Genomic DNA, 24,649 nt, shown 5'->3' with positions numbered 1-24,649 from the left:
TCCACCTAGGGATCACCCACAAACCTTAAATAACCTGCTGACAGGTTCAATCTTTTTAATTTTTTTATAGAAATACAGTAACATCACAGCATTTAGACATTTTTCAAATTATTTGACTGCTAGTTTTTCCCTCAGGTTTTTGTACTGCTTTTCCATTTTTTATGAAGTAAGCTAAGGTACCTCTTTGTCTCTTAAGACACTGTAAATTTTGGTTCTTGATTTCATAATTTGTATGTTTCAGGTTACCTTCTAAGATAAGACATTTGAAGGTAATTTAAGACAGTGTAAGTATTTTAGGACTCTGTTTGTAGGTGTGATTTGTGATATCCTCAAAATCTTGCTTTATGCAAAAATGTAACACACCTTATACGTAAACCTGGTAATTCATCAGTATAGATGAAATCATACTGGCTTAATCCAGGAATCATTACTAGTCCAGATCTGATTATCACAGAAAAAGAAATAAAAATAAAATAAAGAAATTAATACCTCTATAACTTAAGAATGTCAGTAATAGTAATACAGCTAAATTTGTTGTACACACACCTTCTAGTATCTAACTATTTCCCCTGTGTTATGCTCACCTTTCCACTGCTCCTCTGGGTCCTAAAGTTGACAGCTTCATCTTGGTATGTGTGTAGAGGCAAGTTTTCATCATCTGGAGTCCTTTGCTAAGAGGAATATACTGTTGGTAGCTTCTTCTCCCCCACTTCAGGATCTGACTGCGGTTAGCCTATTATTGTGCCTTGCTCTTTCTTCATTGGTCTGCAACATCACATTGTGTCTGATTTTGAGAGTTAAGTTTTCTTTCACATATATTAAATACCATTCCTCTGATCTCTTATCCCTAAAACCAGATTGTCCATCTCTATGTTTGCATTTCTTTAGGTGACTGTTTCTGAGTTGTTTATAGCCATGGGGGCAGAAATGTCAGACTATGCTGAAGGCAGCATGACTTGTCAGGGAGATGAAGAATCTTAAACAAGTGTTTTTTCTGGACCAAAGCATGTCTCACTCTACCTTGTCTTTGCTAAGACTGATCTCACATATTTAATCGTCTTTTCCTGGAACAACTCAAACGTCCCACATGAAAATTTCAAACTAAAAAATGACCTTCTAATAAGGTGAGGTCAGAAACTACATTCTTCACCAGCAACTATTCCCACACGAGCTTTGATAGTTATGTTTTGAGAGATTTCTGGTTTCTTCCGTGAAAGTCTGCCCTGCAAAATCTCTTCCTATTACCGTAATTTTGGAGAACAGGTTTCATATTTTTATTCCAGCTGAGTACCTTGTCCCCATTTTCATTAAAAACAAACTACTTAAAGGTATATGAAAACTATTAGTTCTGAAGGGCTGGTCAGCCTCACACCTCTTGACCATGGAAGGGTCAAAATAATCTAGGCACAGAAACACATGAACAATTTTTTTTCACAGTAATGTCATACTATCAGATAGAATGCATGCTGTCAAAAACAGAGAAAAGAATTATCATCTGCAGAAGATCTGCGTACATACTGATAGGGAATAGATTAACAATTCTGTCATCAGTCCCTGCTGACGTGTGAATTCTTCTGACAAACTTCGGGAACAAGCATTATGTGTGAGATGTAATAAATTTCTCATAGGGGAAGTTATGTTTGGACTGTAATTATTCAAGTACCTCTGATACATCTATTGAGTTTAACTGGTGTTCCTCTCATTAAAAAGATGGCATTTCTCTTATTGATGACACAATAAAGCATCAGTGTTCAGAAACGGTGTGGTGAATCCTGAGAAGGTCCATGATGCAGCACTTAGGTCACTGAATTGAAAGACTGATGCTCATGCCTTCTTTCAGCTTAATTTTTTAGATTTTCTTTGATATTATATCTCTAGTTTATAATACATGGCTAGCATGAGAAACAAACATGAACATTTTTATGATTCTAGTATCTGCCTCCTGGCTGTGTCCTCAGCCGTACACTTTTTTGCCTTTCCTTACAGACCCCAGAATCTTCTATCCCAAAATTAATAGAGATCATCTGATTGCCCTCTAGCTTGGTATTTAAAATACCCTTCTGGAAAAGGAAGATGGATGGACTTGAATGTCTTTAAACATTGAATAAGCCTAAAACAGCTCTCCTGTTACTTTGGAGAGTCATCTGATTTTTGGACAGCTATGGAAAATTGATACCTCTTCCAAGTACTCCTTTGGTTACTTCTCAGAAGAAAAGGATGAGCGACCCAGTCTTCTGTGGGTGACCCAATATTTTGTAATGCATTGTAAGCACGGGAGAGAGAAAAATCCTTTACTCTAACATTGCCTACCGAATGGCTGAGACCTATGTCAATCCAATTTTCACCACTACTACTACTACTCAGTTATCTAGGAAACAATAATTTAACTAAACAGTGTTGATTGCCTTCTCTGTTATAGGTATTGTAACACCGAGTGCTGCAATTATTACTAGTCTGTGAGTGACTTTATGGCCTACGTTGTGGAGCAGAACAATTCAAAATCTGTTCCTTCTTTTTAATATGTTCCACAGAGAATAACTTATACAGCTCAGAAATATATTAGTGTTATAGATGATAAATTTTTCAATGATGTCATGCAAAAATTTGTTTTCATTACACAGTTTATATGAGTAATAATTTCAACACCCTTTTATTCCTCTGTTGAAGAAATGGAAACAGTTTTATTTCAGATCTTGCCAGGGTGAATCCTGATTTATATTGTGTAATATAAATAAATACATGACTTTCATCTTCTAAGCTAAGGTATATCAGATATTTCAAATATATCAATTAGAGAAAAAATATTTCATCTTCTCATAGATGTTTGTTATCGTCTATTAATTTACCTCATTCTGAACTTGTCATTTGATATTCCTAATCAACATGAAATTCAGTTTTCTAATCAACATGAAATTCATTTTCGACTTGAACTTTAATTTTCTACAGCTATCTTTGTTAATAAAATTTAGTTCCCTAAGTGTGTATTCACGATAATTGAATAAACCTTCAGTATCAAAACACTGGAGGTAGGAAGTAATTCTACAGTAGCTTATCTCTCAGTTGTCATGTATCTTACCTTGAAACAATGGCCTCTATCCAGAGCCTGCTACCAGACTAAGCATAATGTAGAAGTGGCACAGTATATTCTTACAGTGCAACACTTTTATAGTTTGAAATAGACAGTGTCAGGTTTTCATTAACTTTCATATTTTTTGTATTGAAAGCTAAGAATAGTTCAACCCATATGTTTTCCAGCACTGAAGAAAAGCAGCAATAAAACCAGAAAGGACTCTGGCCTACAATAAGCATCTCTTCTAACGATGTCCTCCCATTTTGGGGTGTGTGTGTGATTTATACTGGCTGTAGTTAAACTGGGACTTAAATAATGACCATTGTAGGAGGACCTTGCTTCTCTCATTGAAGAGAGAGGGTGAAATAATCGCTGCTTGGCAATGTACAGCTGTGGTGTTGAGGCCATATGTATAGAGATGAGATAAAGTCTGGTTCCAAATGAGTTATTTGGATTTCAGTGCACATGACAGATACTGCATATGGAGCTTTTTACTAATTTTCTTCTTTAAAGATCAGTCTTGCTTTAAAGCTTTGGACAGAAATTTTCCTCATCCCCTTACATAAATAGTTCTATGGAACTGGAAACAAAAAGATCAATATTTAACCCTATGGCCTCTGCTTTCTTACAAACTGTATTTTCAACTGCCATTAAGTTGCAGCTTTCTTTTAACTTACCATAGTGACAGAACTGGTAAATGATACATAAATGGAAGAAAAGCTCTGCAATTTCTTGATTGCACTAATGAAGATCAGTGTGGGCAATGAGATGAGATTTTGAAAGACATTTCTAATTGTTAATTGTATATAGGACACTTTCTTTGTTTCCATCCTGTTTGTGATACAACAGAGAAACCTGTCGTCTGCTAATCCAGGACTTGAACTGACAGTATTTTCTTATGATGAAAAAGTAATGCATTTTCCTTTCATATTTTGCAACTCAGCTCTACAGGAAATGAAGTCACATTCTCAAATGAACAAACAGCACAACAACTACCTTTTTAAAAAGATTATATTCCCATTTATAAAATGTGGCAGCATTTTCACTTTTTAACCAAACAATTTGTTAAAACATCCTATGAATGTGTGAACTTTCCTATGGGGGTAAGTGGAGTTAAGTAATTTCTTCTGTAATCATGGATGCTATTATATAGAATAGAGGGGAGAGAACAGAAGTGGTTTTGTAATAATAAAAATAAACCAAAATATACCTCTTTTGCCATGAAACAAGGGTATTTGGTGACAGAACAATTAAAAGTCTGAAATCATATTTGAAGCAAGTAGTTAATTTATTTTAATTAATGTTTCTGAAAAAAATTTCCAGGGAAAAATAATGCAGAGCTTAGTGAATAAGAAAATGTTTTCTGAGTCTTTATGTATTATCCAATTTTCTTCATTATAATTGTTAATCTTTCTCCTTAAATAACATCATAATAACAATGATGTAACAGGAAAGTCAGTTAAAAAATAATAAGATTTGGGTTAGGTTTTAATGTTACTTTTTTCTTTTTTCTGAACAACTGATTAGAATTCAGACTAACCTTTACGTGGACCTGCTACTTGAGTATCTCTGCTTGAGGTTTGTTGAGTGGATTACATGTGTAGTGCAGACTGTAGTCCAGACATCCAAGCTCAGCAACAAGCTGGCATTTCTTTATATCTCTTAAAAATGCAAAATTTTTGAGACCTCTAGATCCGTTTGAGAATTCTAAGTCTATTCAGATGCCTAGAAGCCATTCCTTTCCCAAAACCTGTCCCCTCCGCAGTCTTAGACAAGGAAACCATAGAACAATACATTGTACAGCATCACAAATTGGTGTCAACCTCCACTTGGCCTTGCTGCCTCCCTCATTTTAGCATACCTTGTGCTTATACGGTGCCTGGGCTCCCTGCGAAAGCAGGCAGCTATCATTCAACACTAAGTTTGCATATATTAATTGAAAGTTTACCTATTTTAACATCCATTTTCCTTGTTCACTTTCTTAACATTATGCCTTTTAACTAAGAACGCTCCTGAGAGATGATCCTAATTTGTAGATGATTGTAGTACAAGCCATGCTCCTTTCACAATCAAAGCATTTCTATTGATCTATCATTAAGGATAAGGAGGATGAGGAGCAGAAAACAAAACCTCTCAAACACTGTTATTCTGCTCTGAAACATAAGCACTAACATATCATGGCTTTTATGGTGCATGAGACATGCCCTCAACAGTATCTGCAGCTGCTTTCCTTTAGCAGGGAGGATTGCTATTGACAGAGCTCCTGCAGCTTTGCGGCCTCTCTCTCTGTTACGGTGGACAGTTATTAAGCAAGACTTAGCTCCAGAGAAGGTGTGCTGCATGTTGGAATCAAGCTGCAGAGCTAGGATGGCACAGAGAGAGGTTACAAGCTGAACTCTAACTTCTGTACCAGCCCTTGTGAGCCAGGCTATTCGATTTATTCCTTCTGCTCACGCGGAGTGGCTTTTCTCCAAGAAAACAAATTCATTTTTTCCTAAATCTGAGTCCTTAGGGATAATATGGGTAAAGGCCAAACACTGGCAGCCTTCTGCAAATGATTCAATTGTTTTTCTCATAGAATACCACATTCTGAAATTCTGCTTTTGTGGTAAATTCAATAGAACTCTTCTAGAAATGTGATTTTGGTTGAAAACTGAAAGCATGAAGTCATGAAGTACTTGATTGAAAAGGCTTCTTGAAGTGACAACCTCTTTTTAAAAATGTTACGAAAGTAGGAAAGTAGGTATGATAGAAAAATGAAAAAGATATGTAGTATTGAACTGCTAGGAGGGCATTGGACTGTAAAACAAAGACAAGTGAAATAAACATTTAAGTTCCTCTCTATCATTATATGACTGGCAGAACACCTCACATAATGAATTAAATTGCTACTGTCTCTATGATTATACTGCCAGTAATGACTGTGATGAAGGTTATATGGTATCTATAAACAACAGATAACATACATTAATGAATTTTAAAAGCTGTTACATGTTACAATGTAACATAACTGATGTTCTTTGAACCTCTTCCATATTAACTCAGTACTTCTTGTGCATGAATGTTAGAACAGCAATTTTATTTAGGTAACATGAACATTACTTAATTCTAAGAGTGCTAAATTTTTAAGGTTTGGGTTTTGCTGGCTGTTTTTACATAGGTTAAGTTCACAGCGACAGCATTACTTTGTAACAATCAGTATGTTTTCTTTTAAATATGTAGGAGAAATTAATTTGTTCTTAGTTGCAAATTGTTTGTCCAATTAGTCAGAAATAATTTTGGTTTCTGGAAACTGCTGACTAAATTTACACTTTTTTCCCATTTTATTTTTTAAGGTATTTGGCACTGGGAATTTTATTAATGTGCACAAGATCATAATGAATTTTACAATGCTAGTTCATATATTTATTACTCCATTGCATTTCATAGCAAGTTAGGCTATTTTTTGAATTTCTATTTCAATTTTTTTCCTATATAAAATAATATATGGAACTGTATGAATATCTCACCTGTCCACTCAGCATTTTTTATATCCTTTTAGTGAAGAATTGTTAGGGTGCTCTTTGTTTTGCCATTGTCTTTTAATATACTGCATCTTCATTTGGCTGCTATCTACAATATATTGATTTTTTTTTTTTTTTTTGCATGTTACAATGGTTTAAACTGAATATATACAAACTAACTATCAAATGAAGGCTCCTAATTCCTTTCTGCTCTTTTTAATTGTCCTGCCAAAATGAATTTTTTTTTTCTTTTTCACTTTTTTCCTAATACTTTAAAACTGCTTGCTTCTGCTCTTGCTTTCATTCTCATTCACTGCCATTGGCTTTTGTTTTCATCTGGTTCCACCTTTGCCATCTTCCTTTTCATTTTTCTCCATGTTCCAGTCTTTGAATGACTCACTGTGACTTTGTCCCTGGAAGAAACATTGTAAGAAGGATTGTGAAAAACGAGTTGTCAGTCTTTGTAATGACATAGTTTCTTTCTCTTTTCTGTTGAAAGGGTATAAAGGCATGCTTTATGGGGTTAGGTACATTGGCTTAAGGAGTCTATTCACTAGACAAATGAGGGTTTTTCTCATTTTCCCCTGCATTTTGTTGAGGATATTTTTCTGAAGAAGTTCTGAGCTCAAGTTTGTTCTATTAAAAAGTGCTCCAGTCTATGCTTAGGGAGAATGTAAGTACAATTATGGCAAATCAGTGCATTTTTAGTTCAAGTTCCATTAGAACAGCAGTCCCAGTTTTTAAGTACATTCACCATGTCTTTCCAGTTGTATTTTTTGTATTTTGCTTCTTTTACTACTGTCTGGTAACCTATAGCTTATAGCTTTTTTTTTTTTAGAGAAGTGAACATTCGTTGGTACATGGATGTTGCATATGTGCAAGACTGTTCAAATAATGGACTTCTAGAGTTGTACTGACTATCTGTACTAATTGTACAGATAACTGCCTCTATTTTGGTGATTTTCTTTGAAGACTGAGCTTCAAGTTATCTCAGTGGCTGAGATAACTTGGAAATACTATAAAGTCAGAGGGAAACTTCCTAAATAAAAATTTCAGGTAATACACAGGTGATATTTGTTTTGTTAGATTTCATATAGTTGTAACACAGGGGAGTGGGAATGCTTTATTTTGTTTACTATGATCCTCAGAACAGTATATGACACTATTATAATACAGAAAGCAGCTATTTCCCTCTAAAATTAAAGTATAATCATTGGAATGAAGATTTTTCTAGTATCTTTGTCCCTAACCTTTATATAGCACATTGGTTTGGATTAGAACAAATGTTTTCTGCCATAAGTAACATTTACCAGAAGCTACTAAAACCTCATACACCTATGCAAAAAAAAAAACCAACCACCTAATGGAAAAGACATGTTGGCTGTAGCTTTCCAGAAGTACAAGTGATTATTTGTGCTGTGGTTTGGGTACTCTGAAATATATTAAACAGGCCCCATCTCCAGAAAATTTGGATTTCTAACAAATTTTATAGCTGAACATTCATACTCCAAGTCACTAATAACTTCTGAAAATTTAAAACTTAGGAAGCTATAATCCTGTTCATTGTAGAAAATTGCCTTTCCTTTTTTTTTTTTCTGAATATGCAGGATTTAGTTTATGGATATCAAGTTAGAATGTTCATAGAGAAGCAACATTAATACTATTGTTTGAAAAACAGGATTTGCCTAAAATAAAAGATCTATCCAACTTGTTCTCTCCAGGAATCCTGCTGGAAAACAGCTGATATAAAATCTTAAAATGCTAGGAAAAATCTCCTTCAGGTCCCCGTTTATGCATATTGGGTGAAAGCCAGCACTAAAGGCAATGGAGCTATTATTCCAGAGCTGGATTTGGCCCAGATGTCTGTCCTGTTTACATATGTGAAAGCCTATTAAACTTACAGTGCTTGCAATGATATAAATTGAGGCCAAAATATTGTTCTTTTTGTGGAACTTAACTTGGACTTCATGTAAAAGTTGGCTATTGTATTAATGTGGGGATACATCCTGTTCAGACAAGACTTACACTGGGTCTGTGTTAGTACATCTGAGCAGCAAATCTTGTAACTGCTTAACTTCTTTAACGATGTTCTAAGTTTGCAGCTGGATGGATTCGTGCACAGGCATAATGATTGGGTTAAAATCACAAATGTGTCAGAATTGTACTCCTCTCTTACAGTGTATGAGAGATACAGAAAGAAAAGGAGAATGACAGGATGATGAAAAAAGATGATGTTAGCAACACCTTTAATTTTGATTTACTTGAGAAAATAAGGTTGCAGGAATGACAATCATGTAGAATGAGTTTATGTTCATTAGGAGAGGTGGCAGCTGGAGCTTAGAAGGGAATCTGGCAGTGCAGAGCATAGTAAAAATTCAGATCCTGGAGCTGCTTGTTTGCAGAACAATTGAAGTGCTGGATTATTGGTCAAAGATGCTGACATTCTGTTTTAGAAATGATAATGGAAACCGCATAATTACAATAACACATATAGAAAAGCAAAATTGTAATTTTTACCACTTCTATGTACTGATATATAACAGAGGGAAAATCCAGAACTACTTTGTTCAGTCTACACTCATTGTACAAACTTTCATTACACATAAAATAAGAATATATTACTCCTGCCTGCACAGAGTCTACCTAAGATCTATTTTATCTGAGCAGGCTAGACTTAAGTGCCACTCGATAATGAAAACATCTTGAAGCTTGCTCACATGATACAAGACCAGGCAGGCTGTAAAGTCTGTAGTATTAACCGCAAATAGAATGACATTTTTTTTCCCTACCTCTATGAATGCAAACTCAAGAAAGATGAGAGGTATCTTTGGTGAAATTAGTTTTGGTGGGAAGTGCTTCTCTGCTGTAATATGTTCTTACTGTAAATGGACTTTTGCAAAAAGCCTTTCATAACTTATTGGAAGAAAATCCCTGTTTTGTTCCTGGAGCTGGAACTGGCAAGGTGTAGATTGCTGTGGCAGAAGTCCCTAAAAGGAAACATCTTCTTATAATGTAGACAAGACTGATGACCTCTGATGACTTGCTGGTGGGTGCATCTGCTCTCACATCAGGGGTTCCTCATTATGTGTCCCTGCACAGACCAGTAATGATTTTCAGAGAAAAGGAAGCTGAGGACAAAAGTAATCCCCCTGAAATGAAGCCATTGAGACTAGGTAGTGGTAAGAACAGTAGATTTCAAGGAGCTGAGAAAGATGACACACATTTATAAATGAGCTGATTTTCACTAGAAGTGATATTAGTAGAGAACATATCTCAGGTTCTTTTAATCTGGAACTGACGTTTTCCCTTTCCTCTCTTCCCTTCTCCCCTTTAGAAGTATTCTTCAGGGCAAGTAAATACTTTGTCTTGGGGAAAGTTCAAACATTGTTAATACTGTAAATAAGTATGTTCGTATTGCTTGGGAATTGGTTCAAGACTAATCCTTGCCCGATAAAATGATGCAGTGCCTCATGGGCATCCTGGTTTTGTCATCTTATACTCCTGTTCTCTGCTGTGGCTTCACTACAGAAACCAGCATGCAACACAGAAGATCTGGCAGTTACAGATAACATGAGCTGTGCTAAAAGAAGTTTCGGTTTTCCCTTCAGTAATTTTCTGCTAACAAATTGCTTTCCAGAGCAATATTCAGCTAACGTGTCTGTTTTATATGGTAGTTTCTGAACAGTGAGAGACTTGAACATATTTGCAAATGTTTTGTTGAGTCAGAGCAACATCCATATCTTCTAAGAGCACTCTGAGAATTCTTTCTTATAATTTACATTTTTATATACAGCAGTATTTTCACAAAGATCTTGGAAGGATGTCATTTGTGGCATTTTCCTAGTTTAAACTATTTCTGCAGATTGCTACTCACTCTGCATCTATACTGTGAGAATATTCTCCTCTACTAAGATAAATCTAATGCAATTGTTGGAATGCCAGTCCTTTGTGAAAAAAATTGCACCTGGTAATAGTGGTTATTTGTTCTTTTCAAAGAATTATATCTGACTCTAAGTCATTAGCTTATATATGGTTCCTAACATTTATTCATGGTTTTATTGATCTTTAATAATAATATTACCTAACAGGTGTTTGTATGGCAGACTGTAATGCTGTAGCCTCTGAGTACATTGAGTAGCATAACTGCAAGTATACCTTGGTAAAATAAAGCACTGCATGCTTTTGTCTTTCATTTATTAAGTCTAATGGGATAGAAATAAGCTGAAATCCTGAGTAATTTATTCAAATTGGCTTAGAATTTGAAGAATCTGTTATTAAATTGGATATTCAGGTTTTCACACCATTAGACAGGGCCATTCTCTCCCTTCTTCAAATCAATGTTAGGTTTTCTTCTAGATGCCTAAGAAAATCTGGTCAGTACATGTTATATTATGTAGTTGGCATCTATTAAACCTCCCATTTTTTTAGAATGCCTTAAGTATATTGGAATTATTAAAGGTTAAATGTATGACTCATTGAAGTAGATAGCAAGTATTACATTGAATTCAAAGGGGCCTTTGACCAGATCTTTTGTACTGCTATATGAGATGAAACTTGGCTTCTGTCAAGATTTTTCAACAGGAAGCAAGGTATAAAAATGTTTTATAAATTTCATCACATAACCTGAATATTTTCTGTTTTGTTCCTCAGCCTGTTATTTATTTCTACATTGGTATCAAGTTAGTTTAATTTTTATGCATTGGTTTGTAGTCCAAAGGAATTTAAGAAAAACAATCCAAATGAGGGACTTTGTGTTCCATTATTTCATCCATGTTTCTCATATTTTTTTCCTTTTTCCTTTGTTGCTCTTCTTTCACTTTGTTTCTTTTTCAGGCCACATCTGACCCCGAATTAAGACATCAGGTATGGATTATGTACGATCTTAGACACTAGTTTGACAGTCACTCAAAATAGAGTTTAAAATTATGCATCTGACTTTTTGTTCCTTCCTCTGTTTTCAATATTAAAATCACTAGCAAAATAAAGGATTAGAAGTAGATGTTTCATATAAACATTTTTATACTGTGATATATTTCTCCTGGTCATAGGTATAAAATCTGATTCTGGAGGCCTTTTCTGTGAAACCTCACTTTGTATCAGAAGACAAATTGCTTGTATGCTTTATTTTAAAAAAGATAAAGAACATCCTTCTCCCTGTTCTTTTTTTTTTTTATAAAACAAGCAAACACTGATGCTGTAATATTTCCATTTAAAGTTCTTGCAATGGTATGGTATGCAATAGTCATCACACCACCAGACAAGTCCAATGTTTACAGAGAACCTATCATTCAGAGTGGTTTCAGTTTATTTGTGGTTTCAACACGGCACTGGAGTTGGAGAACAAATTGGGATGAGAATATATATGGTTTGAATATAGGTTTTAGCCCAAATGCGTGCAATTACAGAAGTTCCCTGAACTCATAACAATTACAGAGGGGACATGATTCCACTGCAGACTAAATTAGCAGACGTCAGGTAACCTACACAGAATTGCAATCCCAAATTGGCTTCTGTTCAGAAGAACTGTGAACACTTCTATTTTTCCTTTAAGAAAAAAATTCTTTCAAATGCTTTTACATGTTTTGATAATATTTGTATGGAAAGTATGAAATTTGATGGAAAAAAAGGTTTCTTTAGGTATATGCATAAATTGAGGTGTTCACAATGCCTACACATCTAAAAAACCCAATACACATGCATGTATATGTGTGTAGATATAGATGTACACACAACCACATTTCTAAAACTATTCATAACAGCATTCAGTTGGGTGGCACAAAGGTACCACTTTAGGTTTATTTTCAAAGCACTCATTTGGAGACATTTATAGAGCCTATTGTGCCTTTTTCAGCAAATCATACCAAGTGAATTCTAACTTACTATTTCACATACAGCAGTTTGTTAATAGTGCCTTTTTTGAGTTCTGGATTTGATTGCACCCAGACTATATAACCTTAAGAAAGAGGGAAGAACAGAATGGCCTGTTCTTTCCAGAAGGTCCTGACTGGCTAACTTCCATAGCCTGAATGGAAATGGGACCAGCTATTTCCTTTAAACATTCTCAACATTTGCAGAGGTACTGGGGAAAAAGCAGCTCCTGAACTGGGGGAGTTTGTAATCCCACTTTATGGCTGCCTGACCACTTTTTTTCTTGACATGCCTGCTGGGAACCATTGATCTCTATGTGCAAAAAGTGCCCTAATGACAGTGCTAACATCTCTCTGTCTCTGGTAACATGCCACAACTTCAGTTGTTCACCTGTTAAAAGCTATCCTTTGAAGATCTTTCAGATTACTTGCCTACTTACTGGCATGAATGTAAAACTAATTCCTCCTGCTTATTTCATTAAGAAACCTTGAATACAACTTCCCTATCTGATTTCATGCTGGCTGTCAATACACTGGTAAACTGATTTTTACATCAGACTATGGTTTTGAAAGGCACTGATTGGGAAGTAATTTGTAGATGAGATAGATGAGAAATGAAGAACATCATCTGTGACTGAAATCCAAGTACAAGGACTTTTTGCATTTACTCTATGGGTGAGCATTCATAGGTTGCCCAGAAAGGTTGTGAAGTTTCCATCCTTGGAATTATTCAAACTCTGGTTGGAGAAGACCCTCATGAACCTGCTGTAGCTCACCCTGCTCTGAGCAGAGGGCTTGGGCTAGGCAATTTCCAGAGTCCCTTCCCACTTCAAGTCTTCTATTTCTCTGACTCTTTTTCTCCCACTACTACCTTTCCTAGTATTCGCAGGGATATTTTACATAAAAGATCACTCTTGCAGAGAAGAATAGACGAAGGTAATATACAATAAATAATGTGTGCTAAGAAATAATGTAATTTCCAGGTTTTTCCACTTCCATCTGTTCCTTAATATTAACAAAACTAAACAATTAATCAGTCTTATATACTTATAAGCTACTTTTCCAGAAGTAACTTATTGTTGTCTAATACACCATTTATTCAGTTTATATTAATATGAATACTTCCATTATTCACTATAATATGAATTCCTAAACAACTTACTTATGAAGCAACAGGAACTCTAGAGAAATTCTGCAAAAATAAATGTTGTCATTCGCTACCATTAAGATAATTTCTTATATGTCTTAAAGGGTCCTTTTTTTTCAGGAATAAAACCTTCACTGTTGTCTTATAACACAATCAAATATATAATATTCTGAGTTCATATTTTGTTAATAGGTAAAATTGATATAAAAAAGCTTTTGGTTTTGTCTGTTTAGTAATGTAAAAAAAAGAAAGAATATATCTTGAGTTAAGCCAGTTTTAAATGCAGTCTGTTTTGAAAGATTATATTATTGTTGAAAGACTTTTGACTTATAAAGGCAAAAGCTTTTCTATAATTATTATAAAAAATTCAGAAGATAATTCTAATTGAACAGTCAGTTTGCAAAATCATATTTGAACACAGTAATGTCACAAAATAAATTGATGTATGTTTACATTATATGACCTAGCAACTACAGATGTACAAAGCTATCAAGTATGATATGGTGTACTGACTAATAAAATGGCTTTCCAGTTGGCAGAAGATACATGTTGTAAAGGGCATTACTACTACTCAATAATAAATCTGTTGGCTGATATGCTAATAGGCCGAATTTCTCAGCAGTTTGGTAGTCCTGGAGATAGCTATACACTGTGTTTACACTAAAGTGCTATAATTCTTGGTGATTTTACATTAAAATAAAAAAGATATTAGCTAAGCTCACATGTAAATTTCCCTGTAAGATTAAGAGGAAATCTTTAAAGTTTTAATTTTATTTGAGTTTATTCTGACATTCTATAGATATTTCTGTGAACTGGCTTGGACGACTTATAGAAGAGTTTCTCCTTATGTTATATACTATTTTAATAAGAATTTGGACAAAACCCCCCTATATTTTTGTTGTGGTTTAACCTGTTAGGCAACTAAACACCACACAGCCGTTTGCTGTGGGATGGGGGAGAGAGTCAGAAAAAAGGTAAAGCTTGTAGTTGAGATGACAGTTTAAGAGGTCAGAAAAGGAGCAGAAAATTGTAGTAATGATAAAAGAATATACAAAACCAATAATACACAATGCAATTGCTTACCACTCACTGACTTATGCCCATCCAGGTCCCGACCAGTGGCAGCACCCCTCCGGCCAACTCCCCTGACTTTTTTTTGTTCAGCATGGCATTGATTGGTATGGAATATCCCTTTGGACACCCAGTTTGGGTCAGCTCTCCTGGCTTTATTCCAGTCGAAACCAGGACAACATTCCAGGAACAGAGTTGTTGTGCCACACTGTTATGCCTGAAATTGTAATTTTCAAGTTCAATTTACTATTTTTGGTATGAGTCCAGGAGATTCAGAATTAGTTGTGGACTTGCCACTTCTGCCCTGGCCTGCTGGCTCTCCTCTGCGTGTTTTGTTTTTTACAGTTGGAATAAGGAGTGTGACATTGTCGTCCTCTATGAAGCAATTGCAGAAAAACATTGAAAAGAACTACAATAATGGTAGGTGTCATTATTAGTCACAAAGCTGGACCATACTCAGAAATTTTGCTATGGCTCTATGTTGTTGTCCTATATGGCTATGTAAGCATTAAACATAACTTGGTTCAGGAGCAGCAGTGCTTCAGGTAGAAGCAGTTGTGTCTGAGACCTCCACACTTACACTATATGGTGCTAGGATATTTACTTCCAGATTTAGCCCAATACTTGGACTGAGCATCTCCACTAATCATGTGTTTCAAACCCACCGAAAACTTCCCCTTAGCTTGTATGCTTATATTCCCACTAGTCATGAGCCACGTGCTGTGCATTTGGGTATAGTGAGAGGAGAGCTTCTAGTTCAGTTTCCTCTGAAGAAACCCTAGTTTGTGTGTACCAGAGCTGCTGAGCAAACTAGTGAATGGAAGGTAGGATTGCTTGGGGTATTTTTTAATCAAAAGTACTTATGGATACAGAGTGTGTATGTTAGCTATCCTCTTATCTGAATACTGCTGGAGAGCACCAGTGACTGGTTAATAGATCCATGGCTGAAACATTATAAGCAGCACAACCAGTGTTTTTTTCAGAATTAGTAGAGTTATGAGTTTGCTGTTAGCAGTTTGGCATTTGTGAACAGATTTAAAAATGCCTTCTGTTAGTTTTAAATGCACTTAGTGATTCTTTTCACTGTATGAGTTACAATGTTACTGCGATGGTGTTTTATTTTTTAAAGGGAAATCTTATTGGTTTGGAGATGAACAAGCTAAGGAAGAGCCATAAAACAGTGGAACACTAAGAAAACACTTTATTGCGGATATTTCTTTACATCAAAGTTGAATCACTTACCTCAAAGACAAGTGAAAAGGTACAGATGAAGAAAGAATGAGCTAGAACACTGTACGTTCCCAGAACAAATATATTTTCTGACTATATACTGCTAGAATTATACTTACATGACTTTATATTTCCCACTTCACTTGTCAGAACTTTATTAGAACTATCTTCTTGTGATATTTCAAACACAGCAAAACCCTCCAAAAGATACAAAATCTTACAGAAGAGCTTTCTAACTTAAGACACTGAAAAGGTTGAGATTTTGTTTAGGTAACTGGAGAGGAGGTGTGGTTTGCTGATACCATTTTGGCTCCCAGGAGAACCACACTAAAGGGATCTGTGCTTCCAAATCTGATATTGATTACTTGAATAATTTTGGGCAACTTATTTCATCTGGTGGGGAGATACCATTTTCTCTTTCTCATTCCTATCACTCTATTTCCAGATATTTGTTTTAAGTAATGTAAGAGCGGTTAAAAAAAAAAAAGAAAAAAAAATCAATATTTGAAGATCTGTTTTAAAAAATCATTTCAATCTGTTATTGTAACCAAATATTGCCTTTACTTTCAAGATCAAGACTTCAGTTTAGGCATGGTGTGACTCTATCCTGCAGTCTTCTGTTTCTTGTAGTGTACTAAGCATCATAGCCACTGAAAAATTTTGTAGTCTTACATGACATAACAATATTGTAAAGAAACTGGAATAAATATCATTATGATTGTTTCGGTAAGACGGCATCTCAAGCAGAGATTAACTTCTAAGCATCAGTCCCATTTGCACTATCAATATAACTAACTCTCAGTAAGATTGCTTAAATAGAGTATACAATTCAGACAACTGAACCTGCTGGCCATCAAGTTTTCCATACTTTTCTAAATTGAAAATATCTGACAAACAAGATCATAATCTGCATAATTTGTCATTAATATTTTTTGTGAACCTAAGGTTCTTTTGCATAACAAAACCTTGAAAAGGATATTATACTAGCTGTTTGAGTGTGGTGCCCTTAGAAACTTTTTTGGAAGTTTTCATTTGCTTGTTGAGTAGGAATAATGATATAATATTGTACTAAAAAAATAACAGAAAACTTCTGCTCGAAACTAAAGTGTATCAGGATGCATAGCAGTCTCCAAAGATCTGTAAAGAAATCCTTGTTTGGGCTATTTTAAAGCTCACAAGCCCTCAAAGAGAAAATTACTTAGAGAAAATCTTGCATTCCTGTTGGATTGGACCATTACTATAGTGCGACTAGGAGGAATGTCTCTTACTTGTTTTGGCCTAGAAACTAAACAGAGGTATAACAGGATGCTATGAACAATTTCCTTAGCATAAATAACTAATTCTGCAATCAATTGAATTAATGAAGCCTGCTATCCCTATCCTTTTGTATGGGAAGATTGATTGAAAGTTCAGACTGATTTTGTTACAGTTTTCTCTGTGTACACTCTCTCTTCTCTATCAAGACAAAAGTTTGTGGTGTTGCTTTTACATCTCTGAAGGCACTTGGAAAAAGCCACTCTCAAAACCTTTATCTGAAACATTGTACCACTGTTGTTCACTTAATTTGCAGGAATGTAACTCCTCCTGGTCTCTATTTCTGTGTAAGGTTTGGCTGATATATGTCAGTGGGCTCGAAAGCTGTTAGACAGATTTCATTAAGCTCATTTCTGCAGACAGCAAGAATGAATGCGTCTTTTCACAAAGCATTAGAAATTACAGTAGAAATTATGTGCTTCTGTTGATAAGCTTACTGTATACAGTCAGATGAGAATAGGGAAACAATAAAAAAAGGAAAGAAAACAAAACCCAAAACAGTTACAGCTACCTAAGCTTTGCCTGTATATTGAGCTGTTTTAGTTATGACGCAACTTCTTAATAGCAACTATTTCTTTTGTACTGCATATTGAACTATGTTCTTCTTTGCCATACTTGCAAACTCTTCATCTGTGGAGTCTCAGATTTTGCTATACACAGATAATATTTGAGAGCATCTTAATCTCAATCAGATGTATTGGTGAACGACCTTGCAGAGTTACCTAATGAAATGGGCGGATTGACTTCTGGAAATAAAGACAATAAAGATATTTTGCAGTTCATTTATCTTTTTGTGGTCACACAAGATTGAGGAATTGCTTGCTGTAACATTTCTGTGTAAGCACAGATACATCTGTAACTGTCTTTTTACAAGACACATCAATAAGTAAAAAAGAGTTTTGGTAGAGATTTGGTGTATGCAGGATCCCCCACCCCCACAAACTGCTTTAGGAAAGCGATAAAGCACAATTACTGAGTCATTATGTGAGAGAGCACTAGTGTCAGTTGCTGTAAAAAGCAGTAGATGTAAAGTGTTTCCAAAAATAATTGAATGTAATTTTACTCTGTAGTACATATGGGCCTTTATAGCCCTTCCTAAATAAATTCTCTGGGTGAATTCATCAGAGGAATAAAACAATATTGCCCAGCAGGCTAATTAGAAGGAGACTGAAGGGGTCCATAAGGTTGCATAAATGTTATTCCTATTATGTTGCCAATTTTAAGGCAGCTGCTAAAGCAGCCCAGACGGTTTTCTCACTTGCTTTCCGTTGTTCTGAAAGGCCTAGAGGCAGAGAAGTCTGAACTGTGTTGCATTGTCCCATAACCAGAAACAGGAAAGAATGGGATGAAAGGATAACCGCATCACATGAAAGTTCCCCTGAAGAAGGCATAACTGAAACCTGCATGGTTGCCCAGGGGAGGTGAGGAGGACTTGGCAGCTGGGTTCCCTTGTCCTCCAACACATTGCAAAGAATCTGACAGCTTAGACACAAGTGTTGCAGGACCCAATGGCTTTTTGGACACTTGAACGCCCACCCCTGCCCTGGTGCCTGACAGCTGAACAGCTACTGAACACCAAATTTTTCTGGTGTTTGTCACTGTGAGACAGTGAGAGTGCAATGAGTGAAACCTGTCTTATTTTAGGTTTTACTTTAAGTAAAACCGTCTTCCCCTCCTATAAGGTCACATATTGGTATCGGTTGCATTGCTGATTTGATGTTGGAACATCATGTACCATGAGGACAATACCCTGCTTTACCTGTATTTGCCTCTTTTTCTGAGAGATCATCTGTAACTATGGCCAGAAACTCCTTGTGGTAACAATTACAGTCACACTTCAGTTTACCCAGTCTGCACCCTTGGCATTAGATGCAAGGTCACCATCTGTGGCTTCTTCCCAGTCATGGTCTGTGACCATAACGAGATAAGGTTTAACTGGAACCATGGCTGGTTTACCAGTAAAAATAATGCATGAGAAAACACTTTTTATTTTTGCTGGGACCTGTAGCACTTTCACTTAGCTTTTGTGTGTACAGCCAGTTTTATTTGAAGAAAATTAATTGTGACTAACCTGATGAGTGTGTTTTCAGAACTTATTTAGTTTACATCAATATGATTATTTTACATTGTTTTCTACCCATACACAAAACCAATGGCATATCTGAATTCTTTCCAGTAAAATTTAATAATTATCTAGACTTCAATAGGCATTGCAGTTTTTCACATTCAAGTTATGTTAAACCTATCAATCACCTACAAAGTACTTCTTTATTTTTAGAAAACAAGCAAACAATCTATTACTTGTTATTTATAATTAACTTAAACTATCATGGACTGGCATTTTCTAGGCATCCTGGAAATTATCCCTCCAACTGATTGTAAATCTCTATCCCTTGGTTCAAAACCATGATTGTTATCTTTTGGCTTTGAATGAACATTCAGAAGTGTTCATTGTTCACGTTAATCCATGCTGTAGCTGACTCTGCTGTTTCTATCATCAAACACTGCTAACAAATAATGCCATTGTCTGAAAAAAATAGAGAAAAGATAAAGCATCTCTTGTTATCTCATGTCCCTCTGTAATAAATGGCAATGAAGTCATTATATCATGCACAGCTATGAATCAGTTTAAGAAGCAAGTTCTATTAAAACTGCTGATTATATTTGTTGTAAGGGCATTGGTCATCTGTTTTTTTCTGTAAACAAATGTATAACTCCAGCTACTGTGCCTGAAAAGGACTTCCATGCCTCCACATTTCTTTTATTGTCCTATTTCTGAAATAAAATGAGAGGATTTTTATTTTTAATGTGTCTAAAACAGAAGAAAACATCGAAATTTTTTTTCTCATATTTTGTAATAAAGTGATGAGGTCCGGGGTAATAGATGTATGATATAGACCTCACTTTCAGTACTTGGGGACACAAAACTGATGAGGGCAGCATGCAAGGATGTCACAGAGTGGAAGAGAAAAGTTAGAGGTTCAGATTTTGTTATAACTCTCTGGTTCTGTTCTAGCAAGCAAGATTTTCTCTGTAGAGATAGAACCACAGAAAAGCCTAATCTTAAATGTCTCTGCCTGTTTTTCCTTACTGTGTCCTTTCACCATGCATCCTTTCTGCACCGAACATATGGTATTCTTCCTGTGAATTCTTGGCAGGGCACCACATAGGATTGCCAGATACAATATGCAATGTCCAATTCTGTATGGTCAAATTCCACACCCAGATTCCACCTTACACTCTTTATATTTTGCAGCAGCTCTTAGAGATGCCTGCACAGCTATTGTGCATGCAAAGGTATATCACAGGCACTCCACTGGACTACCTATGAAAACAACCCTCTATATCGTATCACAATGTATCTAATGCTCGCTGCTAAGTATTTGTCAAAGTGTATGCACATGATTCCTCTCTCCATGTTTTGATGCTAAGATTTCAGCAATAAATTTAAATGTATAATACATATAAATTTACAACCATATGTATAAAAATGTATTTATGTATATTTTCTCAGTGTCACTGAAACAGAAATTACTATTTCTGTTCAGACTGAAAGTTCAGAAGACTTGCAGCTCACTCTTTCTCTTTTTAAACTTCTTCAGTTTAAAATTTCCTCTCTTTTCTTTGGAATATTTCAAACTGTGAGTGCTCAAAAGACAGCAAGGGAAGAGAAAGGAAAGAAGGACAGCAGATTGCTTCCTGAAAGCTGCATGGAGAAGCCAGTGTGAAGGCTCTGAGTGTGCTACATCCCCGCTATGGTAACAGACTGTGTATGCACTTGTTGGCCATCACAAATAGGGGAAATGCATGAGCTCTGCCTGCGTAATGGCAGTTCCAACCTTCTGCTGACATACGGCACTAATTTGTGGGAATGAGATTGTATTTCTGAGACCTAGAACTGCTGCCAAGTTGCCAAGTCACCTATGCAAGATAGGAGTCCCAATTAACAGTAATGCAGGTTACTGGCTTTCCCAAGTTTATTCCACATCCTGTGAAGTTTTCCAGCTATATAATGGACTTTCAAGATAAAAATCATTGGCTAGTACTCATGCCTGCGAAGTATTTTATACCTGGACTAGAGTGATAGATGAATAATAATTGAATTTCATTCTTGGTGCTGACAAAATATACTAAAGGGTTGCACATAGGGAAATTAAGGAGAATAGAAAGAGAATGGGAGCTTTAGAAAATAGTAACATGAGTTCATTTTAGCATAATATAAAGTAATTCCAAAGTGGATGCTTAGCAAATGCTGGATTTTATGGGATTCATAGCAGAGTAGTTCTTAAAGACAGATTTGAAGAAAGGTGAGCAAACATAATTATTTTAAAGCTCAAGCATAAAGCCAGACTTTGGAAAATTGCTTGTGGGAGAAATAGGTACATGAGAATTCATGGCTATTATGGCTGAAATTCTTAGAGTACTGTTGGTACCTTTGTGTGAAGGCTAACACCTTAGTCACAGCATAAGAGGAGCCCATTGCTATTTTGGTACTTACAGAAACAGTCTGTATCAAAGTATTTTGGTAATGGTTTATAAATCTGGTCTGACTAACAAAATTAGTTTTGACGTATTTTTCCTCCTAAAAACATGACACTACAAAAAAGGCAAAAGGCCAGTTTTGACACTCTTGCTGTTACAGTCCTGTCAGGGAGGCTATTAAAGTAAACATTAACATCATTCTGATTTAACCTTAATATACTGAAAACTACTGAGAATTTCAGGAATGAAAAGAGATATTCTCTGCCTTTTCACCTGGGTTTGGAGTATGAGTTTGTTTTTATTGGTTTTACTAACTATACCAGTAGAATTACAATTACAGAAAAATGTATGGTAGTATATATATTCCTCCTCAGATACAGGAGGCATAGTCCTGGCTAGAAGTACATGATCCAGCTCTAACTATGTTAACCCATACATCTGCAATATGACAGCCATGTTTGCAGAGGCTAATAGGAACTGCTACTCAACAAGACTAATGAGGGTGATCTGACTGCCTTAATAACTTGACTATAATGTTTTTTGTAGTACATGTAGCCTATGCAGCTAACTCTATACACCACCACGCAGGATCATGGAGATGTAGCCACTGAAATTGCTGCAGTCTTGATGACACAGAACACTTACAGAGACAAGAAGTCTTAATTACATGCTACCTGGTTTCCTTCCACAGCCCCCCACAACACCACAATTTTTCTTACCTGCTTCCTGGTGAGAAATGCATGCAGTCTAGGAAACAAACACGAGGAACTGGAGCTCCGTGCCCACTCAGAAGGTTATGACATCATAGGAGTAACTGAAACATGGTGGGACAACTCAAATGACTGAGGGATCACAATGAACATTTATAGGCTCTTTCATAAAGACAGGCAGGGTAGAAGAGGTGGAGGAGTTGCACTCTATATTAAGGAAAACCTTGAATGTATCGAAGTCAACTATGGTGATTGCGACTGCTCTATTGAATGCCTCTGGGTTAAAGTCAAAGGGGTCATCTCCAAGCAGGACCTCACAGTGGGCATCTGCTATCGACCTCCTAATCATGATGACGAAGCCGACGAAGCAATACTTGGGGCACTAAAGCAAGCTTCTGGCCAACAGAACCTGTTCCTGATGGGTGACATCAACTACCCAGACATCTGCTGGAAGAACAATATGGCAGCTCACATGTCATCCACCAAGTACCTGGAATGCATAGAGGACTGTTTCCTGATACAAATGTTAGATGTGCCAACCAGGAAGGAGGTGCTGCTGGACTCGCTGTTCACAAACCGAGAAAGCCTGCTTTGTAATATATTGGTTAGTGACAGCCTTGGCTGCAGTGACCATAATATTGTGGAGTGTGGGATCCTGCTGAGTGTGCTGAAGGTCAACTCTAAGGCAAGGGTTCTGGATTTTAGAAGAACAAACTTCAGTGCACTCAGGGCTCAGCTGGGAGGGATTCGATTGGAAGCTTCTGTGGAAGACAAAGGAGCTAGTGAGTGCTGGGAGTTCTTCAAGAACTCACTACTGGAAGCACAAAGCCAATTTATCCCCTATAAAGGAAAGAGACGTAAGAGGAGCAAGAGGCCCCCATGGCTAAACCATGACCTCCTGGGTCTACTCAAATCCAAAAGAGAGGCATACCAGAAATGGAGAAGTGGAGGTTTATCCACCGAGAACTACAAGGACATTGCTAGAGTGTGCAGAGATCCAGTTAGAAAAGCAAAAGCCCAGCTTGAATTGAAACTGGCTGTAGACGTCAAAAATAACAAGAAAGGGTTCTTCAGACATGTCAGCCACAAGCAGAAACAGAAGGAAAACATAGGCCCACTGTTAAACAGAATAGGAGAGTCAATCACCAATAATACTGAAATGGCAGAGGTCCTCAACACTTTCTTCACTTCTGTCTTTACCAGCACTGCTGGGTCCCAGGCTTTGGGAACGAAATTGCCGGTTGATCCAAATACCGACCTACCATCAGTGAAGGAAGAGTTAGTACATGAATTACTACAGGAGCTTGTCCCCTACAAATCAATGGGCCCTGACGCCATCCACCCGAGGGTGTTGGGAGGGCTGGCTGACATCATTGCAAGGCCACTCACCATAATCTTCAAAAAGTCATGGAGGACGGGGGATGTCCCAGAGGACTGGAGGAAGGTAGATGTTACCCCTATCTACAAGAAGGGCTCAAGGGAGGATCCGGGTACCAATAGGCCCGTCAGCCTTACTTCAATCCATGGGAAAATTATGGAACGAATCCTCCTGCGGACCATCAGGAGTCAAATGAAGCACATAATTGGGAAAAGCCAACATGGCTTCACTAAGGGCAGATCGTGCTTGACAAAGCTGGTGGCCTTCTACGACAAAGTGACTTGCCTGGTTGACATGGGGCAGGTGGTGGACACTGTCTACCTGGACTTCTCCAAGGTCTTTGATACAGTCCTGTACAGTCTCCTCCTGGAGAAATTAATGTGTTATGGCCTAGGCAAGTGGTCTGTGCAGTGGGTGGGGAATTGGCTGACAGACTGCACCCAAAGGGTGGTGATAAGTAGCTCCTTTTCCAAGTGGCAACCTGTCACAAGTGGGATCCCCCAGGGACCAATATTGGGCCCAACGTTATTCAACATCTTTATAAGGGATCTCGATAATGGGATCAAGCATAGCCTGATGAAGTTTTCAGATGACACCAAATTGAGTGGGGAAGCAGACACTCCGGAAGGGAGAGCTGCTCTGCAGGAAGATCTGGATAGGCTGGAAGAATGGGCCAACAAGAACCTTATGAAATTCAACAAGGACAAGTGTAAGGTCTTGCACCTGGGAAAACGTAATCTAGGAGTGCAGCACAGGCTGGGATCCACCTGGCTGGAGAGCAGCTCTGTGGAAAGGGACCTGGGGGTCCTGGTGGACAGGAAGCTCAACATGAGCGAACAGTGTGCTGCTGCGGCCAAGAAGGCCAACAGGACGCTGG

The sequence above is a fragment of the Phalacrocorax aristotelis genome, chromosome 4, assembly GCF_949628215.1.
Source record: "Phalacrocorax aristotelis chromosome 4, bGulAri2.1, whole genome shotgun sequence".
In the NCBI taxonomy this organism is placed as follows: Eukaryota; Metazoa; Chordata; class Aves; order Suliformes; family Phalacrocoracidae; genus Phalacrocorax; species Phalacrocorax aristotelis.
Note: the sequence above shows the minus strand (reverse complement) of the source record.